The sequence below is a fragment of the Maylandia zebra genome, linkage group LG18 (assembly GCF_041146795.1).
Source record: "Maylandia zebra isolate NMK-2024a linkage group LG18, Mzebra_GT3a, whole genome shotgun sequence".
In the NCBI taxonomy this organism is placed as follows: domain Eukaryota; kingdom Metazoa; phylum Chordata; class Actinopteri; order Cichliformes; family Cichlidae; genus Maylandia; species Maylandia zebra.
In genome coordinates, this window is record NC_135184.1 from 16,747,770 (window position 1) to 16,758,788 (window position 11,019).

Below are 11,019 nucleotides of genomic sequence, written 5' to 3' on the forward strand. Positions count from 1 at the left end.
CCTTTTGCTGTTACCACATAATTTGTTGTTATTCAGTCCAAATATTTCAACAAAGCGTGGGCAGAAACACGTTGGCTGCAGATGCAGAAAGATGCCAACATCCTCCTGAAAATATTTAAAAGAGAAATTAACAATTTTAATAAAGTGTGAAAAATGATCGAACAAGTGCCATTATCAAAATGAGACTTTGTGAAAGTCACTGCACTCTGTCGCTCACCATGTGCAAAGGATTTACTGGTAACCCTGTGTTTTTCTTTCCAGCTAAAAAAAAAGAAAAATATTATACTCAAGGTTATCCGTGTCCAAATTTTGCAATCGAACTAATTAGCCAACTCAGTGGAACACGTGTTTATTTACTTAAAGAGAGCAGCAGGAGCAGGCGGTTGCAATGGAAAAATGCCAGAAAACAAAACTAGTCCCACATTTGACCTATTATCAAATCTAGGTAATAAAAGGTTTGATTGATGAGAAAGTTGGCGGGGTGGTGAAAATGGCTCTCTTGCCATATTTATGTTTGGTAAATCACCTCCGGCAGAGTGAGCGATTTGGCATTTTGTGCCATCTTCAAACATTAATATGACATAAATAAATAAAATGAGAAAGACAGAGAGAGAGGTGATGTAATATATACATATATATATATATATATATATATATATATATATATATATATACATATATATATATATATTAGGGGTGCAACGATACACAAAATTCACGGTTCGGTTCGGTTCGATACTTTGGTGTCACGGTTCGATATTTTTTCGATACAAAAAAAAATGTTCATGCCTTTTTAATTTGTCATTTATTAAAATTATAAATATATATTTTAACACAAAAGTACAGTTTTTAAATTTAACCCTAACCCTTGTGCGTGTTGTTTTTTAGCTCGTCATATTGCAGCCACAGAAATTCTTTTGTCCATGAAACCATAAAGCTGCACTTTCTTTTTGCCTTATAGTCTGATTTGTCATAACTTCTCCGTTTTGTGGTAAGCTTTTCTTTGGCTGTCACTTCTTCACCCTGACCTGTCTTATTTGGCTCAGCAGAACTAAAATATATATCTGTCTGTGAAGGTTCTCAGTCATCCAGGTCATCGTAGTGAAATATATATCCTGCCGCACTCACATAAGCTCAGCGATTCTCTGCGCGATCAACCTCTCACATGTTTAAGCTGCGGGAGATTTCACTTGTCATGTTTGCATAGTAAGCTAACAATTAATAAGACGATGTCAGAGGAATTGGTGCACAAATTATCATCACTCACAGATCAGTGCTGTCGCTCTCTATACACAGTTCGCGCGATTGCAAAGTGAAAGCAAAAAAACAAGCGCAAATTCAAACACGATTTCAATATGTCACATATTGACAGTGGCTCACCGATGCCAATGACATAATTACCCAGCTACATTTCTGAAAGAATGCAAAAGCATTGACATATATTTTTCCTTCCTACAATAGCCCGACAGGCAGGGCAGAGATAGCCCCGGGACATCGGGCTAGCGATATTGCGAGCCCTGTATCTGATTGAGGAATCACTCATCTTTGGAAAAGAGAGTTTATTACAGAGAAATGTCTCTTTCCAAAATAAAAGCTATACTATCCGCTTCTTCTGGGCTATATTCTCAGCAGCATATTAAACATATCAGGTCTCCATAAGGAGAATCCTGTGCTAACAGCTGTCTAAATGACTCGGCTAAAGTTTGTAGCATGCATGCTTGTTGTTTTTGTCTTTGCACTAGGATGATGTCGGTGTAAATGTGCAGTCATATTCGTTGTGTTCCCACTAGTGCTTTCAGGTTAATCTCGTTGAAATAACCTTAACGCCACAACACGGCAAATCTCCGTTAACGAGCTACCGCCGATCGCCCCGTGTGTGGGGCTAGACGGCCAACACGTTAACGAGCTAACTGTGCTAACACACTAGCTCCCACCCATGTAATTGAGCATTGCATGGCACATCCAACATACTGTTTTACTTTAGTCCATGACTCGCTTACCTTCAGGGTCATACGTCACATGAAAACCAAAATAATTCCAAACGCCAGATCTGAATGAGGGTGGGGAGGTCCACTTCTGTCTCGCTAGCTTGCCCTGCGCTCTTCCTTCTGACCATGCTGTCTGTGTTGAGTGCTCAGTGAATCTGCGTTCGACTACTCCGCCTAGGCTGCACTCTCGAGCCTAGGCGGAGTAGTCAAATGCAGATTCACTGAGCGCTCAACACAGACAGCATCGTCAGAAGGAAAGTTGATAAAATAAATTACAAATTTTGTATTGTTCTTTTTTTTTTCTCCCCTTTGGTTTTCTTTCTTTCTCTCCCCCTCTTTCTTTCATTCTTTCCCCCTGTCCTATCCCACAGTCATGTCTGTCCCGTTTGCAACTGAAAATAAAATAAATTCATAATTATAATAAAGGTCAATCAAATGGACCAATATGATGATCCACTTAAAATAAATCCTCTTGGCATCTTTCTTGGCCTCAAGACAACAATTCTGATGGCTATAGATCCAAACGGGACACAAAAAAAAAAAAAAAAAAAATTGAAAAAAATTGTATTGTTCGATACATATGCGTACCGAACCGAAAGCACTGTATCGAACGGTTCAATATCGATACGAATATCGTTGCACCCCTAATATATATATATATATATATATATATATATATACATATACATATATATATATATATATATACATATATATATATATATATATGTATATATACTAAAGAGTCTGAAGGGACTCTTTAGTTCTGGCACAAGGGTTTTAGCATTTTGTACCGGCTCCCTCTCCAAGCCTCTATCAGCTCCCTAAGTCATATCAGATGTTTGGGCTTTATTGGGACTTGAAATAGTTATTAGTCTGAGCACCCACCCTGCTGAATTTATCTCCTGCTAAATACAGAGCCACACAATAATGAGCTCTGCTTAGTGTGATATCGATTCCTGCTATTCACTACTTTTCTCCCTTTAATCCAAAACTATGCCTTTTTGAAATATGACAGCAAGTGACATGGTAGTTAATATAAGATGTAACATATCTCTTGAAAAGATGAATATCCTTGAAATCTCACTTGAGATGAAAAAAAAAAAACATTTACAAAGCTAGCCTTAAAGAAACTGCTTCTGCTTCTTCTGCATGAAAAGAAAACCTCAGTTAAACTATGATCAGTTTTCTATTCAGGTTTCCATTCAGAAACACGTGCGATTCTGAACTGGAACCTTATTGCTGTCTGCAGACAGTTTGCTCACTCTGCACTAGAAACCTCCAGCAGGAGGGTTTTACAGGGAATGCGGAGCGTTTATGCCGTCCACGGCATGTTTCCTAAATTACACTATGCGGGTCATTTCCATAGGGGGAGAAACTAGGCCTGCAGCATATCTAATTTGTCTGGAATACCAGCAGAAATGGAGAACCTCCTGCCAAGCGGCATCCCATCGCCTGCTTTTGTCTGACATCCGGTTGCAGGGATTGGAAACTTTGACAATGCAGCCCATGAAATGTAAAAATGTAAAAGCCAAACAAACAAAAACAACAAAACAAAAGCTTCAGCTTTAAATTAATTAACTGATGATTTAATTACCTTTCTATTACAGATCCTGTTCCAACTTTTATGCTTCTTCTTTTTTCAATTTAATAAGGATGTTTTTGCACACACAGCCACAGACTTTGGACTTTACCAGAGCAACTAAACAGTGAAATATTAAACAGCTTTTTTTATTATTATTATTTTTTTGTATAAGTGAATTCATTTCTCTAATGCTTCACCCCCTGTTTCCCTGCACTTGGCACAATGCCTATGAATCAAACGCAATAGTCCTTGGACTCCATGGAAATCCTATTCATGGTGAGCAACAGTACAGAGAAAGCGAGCACAAAGAGAAAGCTTTTCTTCTCGATGAGGAGAAATAATAAAAAAAGAAACCGAACCAGTCATTCCTCTGCATGTATGAAACGTACAGTCATGGTGATTTAATTTAACACTGCTTCAGGAGTCAAAAAGCTAAATAAGTAGCAGGAACGGTGTTAACCGTTAATTTGTGCGTTTTCAGAGCGTCGCTGTGTTTGTTTGCCATATCTGCAAGGCGGGAAGAAAAAAAGCTTCTCAGTTTGCTCTGTTAGCAAGCTAGCTAAGCGGCGCTAACAGTTCAGGTGTTGGTCAGAAGGTTTGGCTATGCTTGACTATTTCAACATGATTACAGGGTGAAGGATGGCCTCTAGTCCTAAATTTAGGAAAGCTTTCGCGTCTGATATGATTGATTTTAGGCTTTTCTTTTTTTCGTGTAGGCTACAGTCAGACTGCTTCCTGTCGCTCAGGGTCACAAGCTGCTCCTGTGCTTTTGTGGAGTTAGGCGCAGAGCGTAGATCACACCTAATGCAGAACGACAGGGAAGCCAAAGGAATGTCAGACTTTTCTTCTCAATGTCGAACTGGTGCGTTTTGTAATTTTCTGCCTATGTTATGAATTTAATTGTCTCTTCTTTAATAATCAGTGATATTTCTGCTATCGGCTCCTTTAGCCACACATGAAGATTAACCTTTGCTTGATGAGGCAGAGAAAAAAAAAAGATAAGAAGACAGTATTTTTTCCCCTTTTGTGCCTGCTTCCTTTGTGCCCTAGTTAACATTTATATTATAAATAAAAAACCAAAAATAGAGAAAATAACCTTTTGTTCTCACACAGTTTGAGACTTGAAGCCCTCTGACAGACTTTTTTTTTTCTACTTTAGCTTTTACTGTTTCCATACAGCTATATTTGTAGTTTCAGTAGGAGTCTATTAGTAAAGTAGTAGAGAATGATTTTTGCCATTTGCAGGTCTGTTAATTAGAGCAGTGGTGCTATATATATGTACACTCAATATTATACGTCTAACATTATATGTTAGAAAATTCTCATAATAAAACTGTGTACATCTTATATACACAGTTTTTTTTTTTGGTAATCATGTTATGCCCTACAACATTGTACATTACCAGGCACATAATTGTACACTACCATAACAGAAAACGAAAAAAAAAAAAAAAAAATCAATATTATATATTAATTAAAACCATTAATATGGATAAATGTACACAGCACTAAATGGACCAATCTTAAATTGAACAAGGCCAGCGTCTGTGAAGGCTTGGAATAAATTCAGCGGCTTTGGACTAATTATCCACAGCAAAAATTTTAACCCTCTGAAGTCTGGCAAAGGATCTTTAGATGTAAATAAACATCCTCATCACCATGTGGTCCTGGGAAAAATGATTAAATCTAACACAGAAAAGAATGAACAGTTTGTAAAACTCAATTTCCTCATTTGATTCATCTAATAGTAAATAATATCTCGCTCTACCTCAGACAATAAAAAATAGGGCGGGATCATTTTAAATCACCTGTGAGAGGTCACAGGACCATGACCGGTGGCAATAACATCCAATCACAACCACATCTTTCACAGACAAATAGCTGATAAATAATCTAAGAGTAGTACATATCGCCTCGGCAGAGGTCAGAATAATCAGAGCTAGAAAGACAAACGGGAAACAAGAACAAGTAAATGAAGAATGATTTCTCTAAAATGTTTCATGGAGTTAGTTAGATAAATATAACCCCTCTTACCTGATTAACCACAACGTGTCACATACAGTCTCTGCTATAAAAAAAAATTAAATCAGTTTCAGTGTCTTTCTCTGGCTCTTCAATGCTATTTTCAATTAAATGTTACCTTTATTTCATAAAGTAAATATTAGCTGTGTCAACGTCAAAAGTGCTCATAGAAATATTTACGTATTTTCTCGTTATTTAATTTTAATTTGTACAATCTTTAATTTGGGCTTTCGGTTTGCTAACACAGTAGAAAATCTTTTATTTTCTTACAAGTTCATGAAAAAAAAGGCTAGGTAGGTAATCTTTTACAAGCTGGGTAGTTAAAATAACAATTTGGAGTTTTTAACGGTGATAAGAACAACACAATAATTGTGACCGAAATATCTTTTGACACTCACACTTAAGGTGATCCTGAGTCCGTGCCATAATCCCTGCTCTGCTTATGTTCTTAAACGTCTTACTGCTGTAGAGTTCGCACCGCACCACTGCTGTGTGACATGCCATGTTGATAACACCGCAACGCATTTGCCAGTACACCCTGTTTAGTTTGTTCTTCCCATCATTCTGTGTTTGGATAAACATTTGGGCACTGTCAGCACGGTAAACTGAGTTGGGATACTCAATGGGAACTCTACTTAACATCGTTCAGCAAGACAAGGAGCGAAATGCAGCCACTAGGAGCCTGAACACGACCAGGATAACAGCAAAACAGCAATTGGCTGTTATTAGTGTCATTTCTCTTGTTAAGACGACGAGTGCCTGTCTTTATGTAAAAATCCACATCGCTCGATGTTGTCATGACATGTCCTTTTCACACTAACATAATTCCTATAATAGGTGTCCAGCGACTCCGGGTGTGTACTGTATAATCAATGCAAACAGCCCTAGGTGCTAAGCTTATTGTATACAATGAATATCATATGGACGGGTCAATCTCTAAAAGCAAAAGTGGGCTCTTATAAAACTGCAGAGCTATGCTCTTGCTGTTCTTCCTCACTTTCTGCAGATAACTTAGTGAAGATCTCTACAGCTGAAGAGCAGATTCTGTCGCACTGTATGGTGCTTAAAAGCAAGAGGTTAGGATAACATAACCTGCTTGTCTGGGGCGATGTAGTGTGATCTGCCTCGACTCATTCTGAGGGCAAGAACATCCAAACAAGTAGAAAATATCAGCAGGAAAAGCCTCAGCCAGCGAGAGAAAATAACACATGTTGGTGGGTCTAATTCTGCAGAGCCGAGGAAGACAGCATAATCAGATAATTGAGTCTCGAAAACGACAAAAACCGAATTAGTAAAATGTTTGCATCACAGCCGGTGATAACCATGCAATTTTTGATTTTGACAGCATAATATTTTTATGAAGGTGTGCGAAGCTCTGCCAAATGGAGAGAAGTTAGCCCCTCCCCCAGAGTGTGCCAGTAACATAGTAGATACCCAAGGGGGAAGATTTTCAGTACAAGTGGCCACTCTCAATATTACTGTTTGTAAGTTTGGATTAAACGCGGTTCTATGGAGCTCAAAAAAATTTTTAAAAAAGAAAAACGAATGAATGAATAAATAATGTCAATTAGTTTTAAATGACATTAAATTAGGGGCGTTTTTTTTTATTACTATCAATAAACAAATCAAAGACATTTTTCATACTCTATTTAGTTCCTTACATTCCCAACACAGCACTTGTCCTTTCCTCCCAAGTTTTCATAAATATGCATGCAAATATAAGATGCATTTTCGCCTAGACTGTTAGCTGGTAGCTACACATTGCTCATAATTTTCACTATGTCATAAAGCATGCTTTTTTTAATGACAATGCTATAATGCCAATGTGCTAATCCTTGTCACATTCACCTCTGCAGTATGTCTAACCTTGTTTTGCTTAAAATTCACATCAGAAAACAGAAAAGAAAAAGAAAAGCAAAAGGTTGCCCTCTTGTTGATAGAAATGTATGCCGCGGTTTAGTAATTACCTATGCTCTGTGGAAATGATTTTGGAACGAAACTCTCTGCTTGATACGGATTCATCCAATTATTTTTGTATAGTTTGCTGTTTATTAAAGGCTTAAATCATATTCAGTCTTAAATGAACCAAATGGAAAAGCCAGCTACTGCCAGAGGTTTGCTTGCAAACTGTGAAGTTGCATCCATCCCGGTAGAAACCTCTGGGCATTACCATGGGAGAGATTAACCCTGTCCTGCGCCGTTTGATGTGGTCAACTGACGCAAAGCGGCACATTCAAGAGGAACCAGTCTTCATGCTAATGCTCGGAGCTGTGTGTGCTGCATGTGGAGATGGTATAAGGAGCATGTTCTGCACTAACCCTCTTCCTAACAGCTTCCAGCCAGGGATGATGTCACTTTTTTTGCCCTGCAGAGGAGTAATCAGTCTCCTGCATGCCTGAAGGGCCCCTTAGGAGTGATCAGTCTTTGATAGTTGTCTCTATTGCAGCTGATTCAATCTGTAACACCACTTCAGGCCCTCCGCGAGCATATAACAAACATACTTAATCATTTCTGTCGTTAGAAGTGGAGAAAATCCTCACCCAGCCTCAGTTATGTTCTAGTTGCGCAGTATTAATATCAGAGCAGACAAAGTGCTACGCCTTGCAAGACGTATGATTACATATATGACAGAGAGAGTCAGAGAGCGACGGGGAGCGCGCGCAGATACGCACGCACACACCCGCAGGCTAATACAAGAGCACAGAGACTCACACACACAGAGCTCAGTGTGCCACTTCCTCATCTCCTGCTGCTCTGTCCTTAAACCTCTTCACCCTCCATGCAGGGAGCAGACACTGTGCTCTTTTCTCTTTGTCATGGTAATAACACTAAGCCTAACTGTCCCCCATTTTGCCTGTCAAGTTGCATTTATTTTGTTTTCCTTTTTCTTTTCTTTCTTCGGCATGTACTGTCAGGTTTCTTAGGATATGTTCAAGTCCCTCCCAGCATCATTCACCACTCCTGGAACCAATTATATTATCCAGCCAGCCTATTCAACTCCTACAGAGGGAAGGACAGAAAAATTTGGATCTATTCTCTACGCCAGCCGCATCACACCTTTTCCTATCCTATTCATGAGATCCCACTCGAGAGGTTTTCATTCTTCGATCTTTTCGGTCTTCCCTTCTCAAACTTTTCGCTCTGTACTTTTTCATTCTTGCCATGACGCGTCCCCTGACAGCGTGAATAAGGGTCTTGTTGTTGGCGACACCAACATACTGCTGCGTGACACATTATCTGGTGTAGTCTGCCATTGCAGCAGGATGCTTGCCTCAGAGCCTAACGGTATTGTCTGAGCTTTTCACCTCACCGCTGGCTATCTGCTGTGCTCTGGCTTAAGGCTTATCCCCAGGCCTCTGCAGAGCTGCTGGGCCAGTGAACACTAACAACTTTCCCTTTGTATGCTAGGAGAACCTCTGCACACCAGTGCTAGCACATTTACCTCTTCCATCTCCCTCCTGATGTTATTCTGTCTGTTAGTGGTGTAACTATATGCTTCATTGTATCTGATTGTTGAGTATCAGGTTCTCAGTTCAACATGTGCTGTTATAAACAACTGGCCATACACAAAGCAGACCCCATGTTTTGACATCATATCTAGATCCAGATGCATAAGCGTTTGCATATTTTCAGGAGTGAAGACTGCGTATGTGGAAAGGGAGAAATGTGCATATCCATTCTATGGCACTGGAATCTTTCAAGGATATTCTGCACACGTGCGCAAACATAATTTCCTCTCCAAGCATGTATGGATGTAGATGCTCCCCTAATTAGTCATTTGAATTAAAAAATGCTTTTTGCGCCACAAGTTGTTAGTCATGGCAGTGGGAAAAAAACGGCAAAGAACAAGAAGCACTCGAAGAGCACAAACCTGCAGCAAGGCAGCTCAGTCTCTGGGCAACTTTAAAGGGAATGTGTTTATTTTGTTTTTTCTTTGTTCTTTTTAAACCTGCTTTGAGAAGTTTGTAGTGCAGTTAAAAATAATGCATTCTGGAGTCGACTTGAAAGAAAGGCAAATCTCAAAGGCAAAAGTGAGATTAGAGGTCAAATTTCAGATCATATTTAGATGCAAACTACAGTATAATGTGATATTTAGAATATCCATTTATGAGTCCCTCCACACCTCATAAAAACAATAGTTTTAAATAGCTCTATAGAGCATAATTATCACTTTGACCTTCATAAACATTTATTGACTTTGAAGGAGAGGTCAGAGGTCACATTTTAAATCCGTATACAGTACTTTCTATACATTAGAAACATAAAACACTTTGGTTAGTTTATAAGCCTTTTGTCAATTTTAAACCAATGAATCATCGAGGTGACCTTGAAGACCTCAGTCAATGTAAAGCAAATGTAAATGGATTGTTAACCTACCAAAAACATAACCACCTTGCTGGAGGTAATTAATGCTCGGTGTAAAGTCTTCTCAAACATGACATAAAACTAATAAACTGATCGAATATGAAATAAAGTGGCAGAAACTATCTGCTCAATAATTTCTGGCTGAGGTTTTAAAAAAATGGTCAGATTACAAATACATACAAATACCAGGGTCCTTCAACAATGCCAGAGCAGCATCTATTAGCTGCACATACGTATGGAAATATATGAGAGTATCCCAGAAAAGGTAGCACAGTTGTTTTGAGAGAGAAACAGTGGCTCAAGAAACAGTAGTGTCTTAGGTGGATACCCAAGAAAAGGCACATGTTTTTCAAAGCGTGTCCTCAGGAGTGAAAATGTTTAAAAAAAAGAAAGAAAGAGTGAGAGAATGAATCACAGGGACTTGGGCTGCAATAACTGAGGCAGTAAATGTTGTGTCCTCTGACAAAGAAAATACATTTGACATTAAAGTTACTGCAAGAACAACAACAAAAAGAATAACAGACCAGAAGAAAAAGGAAGAATGAAGGTGAAGGACAGAGAGCACATGATCTGTCAGTCCAGGATGACAGACTCGCCGCAGGTATTGGAAAACATCCACTGGTGGTGGGCTAGCCTGTTGCCAGGAAGCGAGGGTGAAAGTCACAACATTCAACAAGGATGAAAGGGGCAAGAATTTCATGGTTAATTCATCATATTTTTTATTTTGAATGCATTAATAAATTTACAGTTTCAAACACACTTTTCTACTAAATCCTTTTTGCGCTTTTACTAATGAACATTTAGTTGAAAGACGTGCGTACGTCCACATCTGCCCACCTCCCGCAATCAACGCTAGAAGTCACGACTGATGTTTTGCAGCCCGCAAGAAATGTTGCCACCCGAATGGTGTCACATCGATGTCCAATTGGCTCCCGGGTGCCTTTGTCACATTTTGTGACACCACTTAAAGGTGAAAGCAGTCAACACCCCCACCCCCCACCCCTCCACCCCCCATGGCACATGTGGAGGTTTTTCAAAGGCGTAGAGGGAGACATCACA